Source organism: Oncorhynchus gorbuscha, unplaced genomic scaffold (assembly GCF_021184085.1).
Source record: "Oncorhynchus gorbuscha isolate QuinsamMale2020 ecotype Even-year unplaced genomic scaffold, OgorEven_v1.0 Un_scaffold_11110, whole genome shotgun sequence".
In the NCBI taxonomy this organism is placed as follows: domain Eukaryota; kingdom Metazoa; phylum Chordata; class Actinopteri; order Salmoniformes; family Salmonidae; genus Oncorhynchus; species Oncorhynchus gorbuscha.
The window spans coordinates 1-9,738 of NW_025753741.1; the positions used below are offsets into that span (position 1 = coordinate 1).

A 9,738-nucleotide genomic window follows, 5' to 3' on the forward strand; every position below is an offset into this window, starting at 1 on the left:
GTTTCAACCTAAGTTCAGGTAGTACCACCCCGTTTCAACCTAAGTTCAGGTAGTACCACCCTGTTTCAACCCTAAGTTCAGGTAGTACCACCCTGCTTTCAACCTAAGTTCAGGTAGTACCACCCCGTTTCAACCTAAGTTCAGGTAGTACCACCCTGTTTCAACCTAAGTTCAGGTAGTACCACCCCGTTTCAACCTAAGTTCAGGTAGTACCACCCTGTTTCAACCTAAGTTCAGGTAGTACCACCCCCGTTTCCACCCTGAGTTCAGGTAGTACCCGTTTCAACCTAAGTTCAGAGTGAGTACCACCCTCGTTTCAACCTAAGTTCAGGTAGTACCACCCCGTTTCAGCCTAAGTTCAGGTAGTACCACCCGTTTCAACCTAAGTTCAGGTAGTACCACCCCGTTTCAACCTAAGTTCAGGTAGTACCACCCTGTTTCAACCTAAGTTCAAGGTAGTACCACCCTCGCTTCAACCTAAGTTCAGGTAGTACCACCCGTTTCCAACCTAAGAGGTTAACCCGTTTCAACCTAAGTTCAGGTAGTACCACCCCGTTTCAAACCTAAGTTCAGGTAGTACCACCCCGTTTCAACCTAAGTTCAGGTAGTACCACCCCGTTTCAACCTAAGTTCAGGTAGTGTTATGTGTTATTACATACAGCCCGGAAATAACTTTTGGATATCAGAGCGGTGGTAACACACCAGCATTACGAACCAAACTGGAAACCACATATGCTGAGGCCGCATTTATTGTAGCTGGGGATTTTAACAAAGCAAATCCGAGGAAAACGCTACCGAAGATCTACCAACACATTGACTGTGGTACTCGCTCTGGAAAAACATTGTACCACTGCTACTCAACTTTTTGAAATGCCTACAAAACCCTCCCCCGCCCTCCCTTCGGCAAATCTGATCATGACTCCATTTTGTTCCTCCCTTCCTATAGGCAGAAACTCAAACAAGAAGTACCCATGCTAAGGACTATTCAACTCTGGTCTGACTCATTGGAATCCATGCTCCAATATTGTTTTGATCATGTGGACTGGGATATGTTCCAGGTAGCCTCAGAATAACATCAACGAATATGGTGACTGATTCATCAGGAAGTGTATAGGAGATGTTGTACCCACTGTGACTATTAAAACCTACCCAAACCAGAAACCGTGGATAGATGGCAGCATTCGCACAAAACTGAAAGCGCAAACCAACACATTTAACCATGGCAAGGTGACTGGGAATACGGTCCAATACAAACAGTGTAATTATTCCCTCCGTAAGGCAATCCAACAGGCAAAATGTCAGTACAGAGACAAAGTAGAGTCGCAATTCAAAGGCTCCGACACGAGACGTATGTGGCAGGGTCTAACGACAATCAAGGACAACAAAGGGAATACCAGCCAGGTCGTGGACACCGACATCTTGCTTCCGGACAAGCTAAACACCTTCTTTGTCCGCTTTGAGGATAATACAGTGCCACCGACGCGGCCCGCTAACAAGGACTGTGGGCTCTCCTTCTCTGTGACCGACGTAAGACATTTAAACGTGTTAACTCTCGCAAGGCTGCCGGCCCAGACGACACTTCCTCAGAACATTTTTTTTATTGATTTTACCTTTATTTAACCAGGCAAGTCAGTTAAGAACAAATTCTTATTTTCAATGACGGCCTAGGAACAGTGGGTTAACTGCCTGTTCAGGGGCAGAACGGCAGATTTTGTACCTTGTCAGATCGGGGGATTTGAACATGCAACCTTTCAGTTACTAGTCCAATGCTCTAACCACTAGGCTACCCTGCATGCGCAGACCAGCTGGCTGGAGTGGCTGGAGTGTTTACGGACATATTCAAATCTCTTCCTATTCCAGTCTGCTGTCCCCACTTGCTTCAAGATGTCCACCATTGTTCCATAGAATTCACTTCTGTCATCATGAAGTGTTTTGAGCGGCTAGTTAAGGATCATATCACCCCTACCTTACCTGTCACCCTAGACACACATCAATTTGCTTACCGCCCCAATAGGTCCACAGACGATGCAATCACCATTTGCACTGCACACTGCCCTATCCCATCTGGACAAGAGGAATACCTATGTAGTAAAACAAACGTTACATATTAGCAGTGCTGGAAAAAGTACCCAATTGTGATATTTGAGAAAAAAAAGCCAGATAACATACAGTAGGCCAACTCATATTCTGTTCTTTTGAAATACATTTTCTTCGTATCATGTTTCTTTAGAATAGTTATTGTGATAGTGTATATTAAATTGATTTATTTGTCTTCTAACGGTGCGCATCAGCAGCTTGTACGCGGCTTATATGTGTGAATTCCTGGCGATGCTAAACTTGTTTATGTTCATTAACGGTCAATTACTGTGAGACCAGCAGGCTTTTGCGTGACAAAAAGGCTGACAAAATGTCATGACCACCACAGTCCTTGTAGTAAGTAACACACCGTTTCAACCCTAATATACTAAGACACTCTACATGACCATAAGTATGTGGACATCTGCTCCCTGAACATCTCATTCCAAAATCATGGGCATTAATATGGAGTTGGTCCCCCCCCCCCTTTGCTGCTATAACAGCTTCCACTCTTCTGGGAAGGCTTTCCATTAGATGTTGAAACATTGCTGCTGGGACTTGCTTCCATGTAGCCACAAGAGCATTAGTGAGGTCAGATCACAGATGTTGGCCGATTAGGTCTGGCTCGCAGTCGGCGTTCCAATGTTGGGGCGGCAGGTAGCATAGTGGTGATCGAATCGAATCCCCGAGCAGACAAGGTAAAATTCTGTCGTTCTGAACAAGGCAGTTAGCTCACTGTTCCCAGGGCATTATTTAAAAAAATAATTTGTTCTTAACTGACTTGCCTAGTTAAATAAAGAATTAAAAAAATTAATCCCAAAGGTGTTTGATGGGGTTGAGGTCAGGGCTCTGTGCAGGCCAGTCAAATTCTTCCAAACTCAAAGCATTTCTCAACAAAGCAACAGTTGTGCTGACGTTGCACCCAGAGGCAGTTTGGAACTCTGTAGTGAGTGTTGTAACCGAGGACAGACAATTTTTTTGCTCGCTTCAGCAGTCCAGTTCTGTGACCTTGTGACCTACCACTTAGGCTTTGATGCTCCTAGACATTTCCACTTCAAAATAAAAGCACTTACAGTTGACCAGGGCAGCTCTAGCAGGGCAGAAATTTGAGACAGACTTGTTGGAAAGATAGCATCCTATCACGGTACCACTTTGAAAGTCAGAGCTCTTCAGTACAGGCCATTCTACTGCCAATGTTGGCCTATGGAGATCGCATGGCAGTGTGCTCAATTTTATACACTGGTCTGCAATGGGTGTGGCTGAAATAGCTAAATCCACTAATTTGAAAGGGTGTCCAGATACTTGTGCCTATATATAGTGTAGGTTGACCTATTCAATTACACGCAAGGTAATCCCAGAGGGTGTTGGCCTGACAATGGTGTGCCCTTTGAAACACTATGATACGGATGCTCCTGAATAGCACTATAATATATTATATATACTGATTTGACCCATGCCATGGCTATTGTGTACTGTACTAAAGCATCTGTTTTGATGAAGTCCTCCAGAGCCGCCTGTCGTCCATTTCCTCTTCCGTGTGGTGCCGCTCTTAACACTAGTCCACATGATCTCTAGTTTACATGAACATGCTGTTAAAATGGTTAGCATTGATTTCCATCCGATGTAGGAAACACTGCACTGACCTACAAGAGAAGGAAAACTACTTCTTGTAAATGAGATTGAAAACAGATGTACATCTTGGCAATACATTTGCTCAATGATAAAGAATGACTTTCCTTAATCCTCTTGGTTCCTGTGCGGAACATAAGGCATCGACTATAGGAGTGCCACTGCTTCTGATCTTCTGCCTTTTTGGGGAATGACATCTCTTTCACGGTTCGTGGCAAGGTTTCCTTAGGGCGGCCACAGTTCCTTTTCTCATAATGATCAAATGCCGATTTCCTGGACACAAATTAAGCCTCATCTTACACTAAAAAACACTCATTGGACATCTCCAGACATGCTTTATAGTCCAGAAGTAGGACCAATGTGGCATTAAAGCAGCCCATAAAAGATGGAAGTCGATGTATAGACTACAGAAGTCAGGTTTAAAACAATGCAACATGTTTATTCAGTTCTCTCATCAGCTGATTTGTCATGATGAAGTACATCAGTAGTGAAAGGCAGACGGTTGGTACATGCTCAATAATAACCATTTACAACCATGATTCAACTTCACAATTTAAAATAAAACCATTACTTGCATTTGACCTGAAAAGACAGTGGTGGTAATACACAGGACTGCCCAAGCAGTACATACACGTTCCTTTAAGAAACAGGAGAAGACGCCAAAAACCAAACTGGGCTGTTCCAATTCAACTAGTTAGTTTAAGACCCTTTTTAATTTTAATTTTTGAAATCTTTCAACAAATTCAAGTTCAGGATGATGTAAAAGACGAGGAGAAAAGCCCAGATCATGTCAAAGTCAGGAGAAAAGGAGAGATGGATCACATTCCAGAATCCCAAGGAACAAAACAAAACGAAGGGGGAGGGAGGGATGTAGAAGCCATCTTTGTTTTATAATACAAAGAGTAGGGGCAACTGACATCAGTAGTAGTAACTGGCATGGGTAGGACATCCGACCAACTTCAGAGTGACATTCACTGACCAGGTCCCATGTAGCGACCTCTTCACTGGGTCCAGTACCTCGTCCAGAGCCAAAGCTGGGTTTCTGTGCCATACCACCCCTGGTGGGGGGGCCCCTGGGCCCCCTATCCTCTCTCGGGGCCCTCCGGGGCCTGGACCTCTGGGGGCGGATCTCGGCCGTCCTCTTTCCCGGGCGGAGCGAGTCTTCTTTTCCTCCACGTTCAGTCTGACATCTCCTCTGAACTTAATGGGCTACAAATTAAAGAGGATTGTTAGTATATTAACTCATTTAAATGATAAAAAAAAAATTTAAACATCAGAGTGGGCTTTTAGAAAGGATGGGTCTGTACATGACATTAAGAATGGAGCCGAGAAACTGGACAAAATTGGACAAAAGCCGAAGGAAGGCTTGGACAAATGGAGCCGAGAGGGGCTTGGACAAAATGGGCGAGAAGGCTGGACAAAATTGGACAAAATGGAGAACTGGACAAAATGGGTGAAGGAGGCTTGGACAAAATGGGCAGAGGCTTGGACAAAATGGGCCAGAGAACTGGACAAAATGGGCCAGAAACTGGACAAAATGGAGCCGAAGGCTTGGACAAAATGGAGCCGAGAGGCTTGGACAAAATGGAGCCGAGAAGGCTTGGACCAAAATGGGCAGAGGAAACTGGACAAAATGGAGCCGAGAAACTGGACAAAATGGAGCCGAGAAACTTGGACAAAATGGGCAGAGGGAAACTGGACAAAATGGGCGAGGCTTGGACAAAATGGAGCCGAAACTTGGACAAAATGGGCGAGGGGAAACTGGACAAAATGGAGCCGAGGGAAACTGGACAAAATGGAGCCGAGTTCATCAAAACTAGCATGTTTGTAATTAAAACACTCAGGCTTGGCACATATGTTTAAAAATAATTAGTACCCGATTTGCTTAGAAGTTTTCTTATCTTGGTTCCGAATCGTCAAAACACCACAAACCCAAAGTTAAGACTTTCCTCCGCTGTTGATCCGTAGCTCAAGCACAGTACCATACTCTGTAGGAGGAACCAGATCATATTAAAAATGACAACTCTTTCAACCAATCAATTACCTCCATCAGTTGCTGCAAAGCTTTCTGTGTTCTGTTCCTGGACGCAGATCATTTAAAAATTAGAAAGATCAATGATTCTAATACATTATGTCTAACTGTTTTACAGGTCATTTGGGGACTTGATCAATTAAGACTATCCATCTAAATCTGGTACTACTACACCCCAGGACTGATTACCATGTGCTGTCCCTATTTAATCAATCATTTGCCAGTTGAAACCACAAAGCCATTCATTCAAAAGCTTTTTTGCAGACCATGAAAGAGGGACATACGTTGGAAAAACTCCTTGAGCTCTGCCTTGTCCACATCATGGGGAACGTTTCCTACAAAGAGCTGGTGAGCGTCTGGATACCGCACCACACGGCCAACCTCCGACGACTCTCCCTGCTCTCCTTCCCTTCCCACTGCAGACCAAGAGCAGAGACACGACAGAGGCATGAGAGGAGATCACTTTATTAACGGTCACGCACACACGTCCGATGTTTCTTCAAAGAATAAGCACTATACACACACACACACACACACACACACACACACACTAACAGACAGATTCCCATTCAGAGTTCAGACTAACATACAGGTTTACACCCAACGTAGACAGCATACTGTAGCAAAACTTCTTTTTTTACACCGGAAAACAAATCTGTGTTCTTATTGGACGAGAGGTAAGGTAGTACATCACAGTTGCACTTCATTTCGATACGTTTTCTACATCCTGAACATGATCCAGCTTCCTGGTGGATGGTACCGTGTGTTGGGGGGAGATGTTATCTGGTGGATGGTACCGTGTGTTGGGGGGGAGATGTTATCTGGTGGATGGTACCGTGTGTTGGGGGGGAGATGTTATCTGGTGGATGGTACCGTGTGTTGGGGGGGAGATGTTATCTGGTGGATGGTACCGTGTGTTGGGGGAGATGTTATCTGGTGGATGGTACCTCCTGGTCGGGGTCCTCTGACTGGTGGGGGGCCTGGCCTCGCTTCCCGTGGTCTCTGGTCTCCTCTCGGCTGTGTTCTCTGTGCTGCGGCTTCTGTTTTCACCTCCACCCTGGGCTAAAGCACCAAGACAAGACCCTGAGAAACCAGGCTAGAAGACCAAGACAACAAGGCTCCGAGCTAAATCACTAGTTGATTGCGTTCGTTGCCCTTTAAGAGGAACATTGATTTAAATATAATCACATGTAAATGTTAATTATACCTAATCATAAATATAGTGCATGTGGTCTTTCAACTGGTAGGATACATACAAGATGTGTAATAGGTGATTTTTAATCACCTTAGTAATCAATATAGAATGTGTGGTTGTTTCTTCTGCTGGTATTTTATACATCATGTCAGCTACAGGAGGACTGTTATTTTTTTACACAGAGAAAAGTAACATACCGGTGCCGAGGGAACTTTGACGACGTGGGGGGGGATGCCAGAGACTGGGACAAGGCCGCTAGGGGGAAGGTTCTTACTGGTGACAGAGGCCCAGGAGAAAGGCTGGAGGAGAGACCAAACAGACGGTATTAAATCAAGCTGAATGAGGTCTGGTAGCTGTACAGGGAAACCACTAGAAGCTATGTAAACCTTTTTATTTAACCAGGCAAGTCAGTTAAGAACCAATTCTTATTTTCAATGACGGCCTGGGAACAGTGGGTTAACAACCTGTTCAGGGGCAGAACGACAGATTTGTACCTTGTCAGCTCGGGGGTTTGAACTTGCTACCCTGCCGCCTCTACACCCTAACCACTAGGCTACCCTGCCGCCTCTACACCCTAACCACTAGGCTACCCTGCCGCCTCTACACCCTAACCACTAGGCTACCCTGCCGCCTCTACACCCTAACCACTAGGCTACCCTGCCGCCTCTACACCCTAACCACTAGGCTACCCTGCCGCCTCTACACCCTAACCACTAGGCTACCCTGCCGCCTCTACACCTAACCACTAGGCTACCCTGCCGCCTCTACACCTAACCACTAGGCTACCCTGCCGCCTCTACACCCTAACCACTAGGCTACCCTGCCGCCTCTACACCCTAACCACTAGGCTACCCTGCCGCCTCTACACCCTAACCACTAGGCTACCCTGCCGCCTCTACACCCTCACTAGGCTGCCCTGCCTCCCTACACTCTAACCACTAGGCTACCTGCCACTTACACTCTAACCACTAGGCTACCTCCTACCTAACCACCTATTTGCCCACACTCTAACCACTAGGCTACTCCTGCCACCTCACACTTAACCCACTAGGCTACCCTGCCGCCTCTACACTCTAACCACTAGGCTACCCTGCCGCCTACACTAACCACTAACCACACTAACCACTAGGCTACCCTGCCGCCTCTACACTAACCACTAGGCTACCCTGCCGCCTACACTAACCACTAGGCTACTCCTGCCGCCTCTACACTCTAACCACTAGGCTACCCTGCCTCCTCTACACTCTAACCACTAGGCTACCCTGCCACCTCTACACTCTAACCACTAGGCTACCCTGCCGCCTCTACACTCTAACCACTAGGCTACCCTGCCGCCTACACTCTAACCACACTACCCTCCTACACTCTAACCACTAGGCTACCCTGCCGCTCTACACTCTAACCACTAGGCTACCCTGCCTCTACACTCTAACCACTAGGCTACCCTGCCGCCTCTACACTCTAACCACTAGGCTACCCTGCCGCCTCTACACTCTAACCACTAGGCTACCCTGCCGCCTCTACACTCTAACCACTAGGCTACCCTGCCGCCCTACACTCTAACCACTAGGCTACCTGCCGCCTCTACACTCTAACCACTAGGCTACCCTGCCGCCTCTACACTCTAACCACTAGGGCTACCCTGCCGCCTACACTTCTAACCACTAGGCTACTCCTGCCGCCTCTACACTCTAACCACTAGGCTACCCTGCCGCCTCTCCACTCTAACCACTAGGTTACTCTGCCTTACACTCTAACCACTAGGCTACCTGCCGCCTACACTCTAACCACTAGGCTACCCTGCCGCCTCTACACTCTAACCACTAGGCTACCCTGCCTCTACACTTAACCACTAGGCTACCCTGCCGCCCTCCACCTAACCACTAGGCTACCCTGCCGCCTCACACTCTAACCACTAGGCTACCCCTGCCGCCTCACACTCTAACCACTAGGCTACCCTGCCTCCTCTACACTCTAACCACTAGGCTACCTGCCTAACCACTAGGCTACCCTGCCGCTTCCACTTCTAACCACTAGGCTACCCTGCCACCTCTACACTCTAACCACTAGGCTCACCCCGCCCCTACACTCTAACCACTAGGGCCTCTTTACACTCTAACCACTAGGCTACCCTGCCTCCTCTACACTCTAACCACTAGGGCTACCCTGCCGCCTCTACACTCTAACCACTAGGCTACCTGCCTCCTCTACACTTCTAACCACTAGGCTACCCTGCGCCTCTACACTCTAACCACTAGGCTACCCTGCCGCCTCCACTCTAACCACTAGGCTACCTGCCGCTACACTCTAACCACTAGGCTATCCTGCCGCCTCTACACTCTAACCACTAGGCAACCCTGCCGCCTCTACACTCTAACCACTCAGGGGCTACCCTGCCGCCCTACACTCTAACCACTAGGCTACCCTGCCGCCCTCTTACACTCTAACCACTAGGCTACCCTGCCGCCTCTCCACTAACCACTAGGCTACCCTGCCGCCTACACTCTAACCACTAGGCAACCCTGCCGCTACACTCTTAGGCTACCCTCCACTCTAACCACTAGGCTACCCTGCCGCCTCTACACTCTAACCACTAGGCTACCCTGCCGCTCTACACTTCTAACCACTAGGCTACTCCTGCCGCCTACACTAACCACTAGGCTACCCTGCCGCCCCCTAACCACTAGGCTACTCCTGCCGCCTCTACACTCTAACCACTAGGCTACCCTGCCCCCTACACTCTAACCACTAGGCTACCTGCCGCCTCTACACTCTAACCACTAGGCTACTGCCGCCTCACACTCTA

General features: G+C 47.6%; 1 long non-coding RNA gene across 1 annotated transcript; it reads right to left on the bottom strand.

Moving 5' to 3' along the window:
- Nucleotides 1–5,647: 5,647 nt before the first annotated feature.
- Nucleotides 5,648–7,262, bottom strand: LOC124030392. The gene is made up of 4 exons (XR_006837958.1): nucleotides 7,130–7,262; nucleotides 6,685–6,799; nucleotides 6,022–6,153; nucleotides 5,648–5,693 (listed from the first exon to the last, which is right to left on the bottom strand). It is a non-coding gene; the product is annotated as an uncharacterized LOC124030392 (long non-coding RNA).
- Between the last annotated feature and the right edge of the window lie 2,476 nt (nucleotides 7,263–9,738).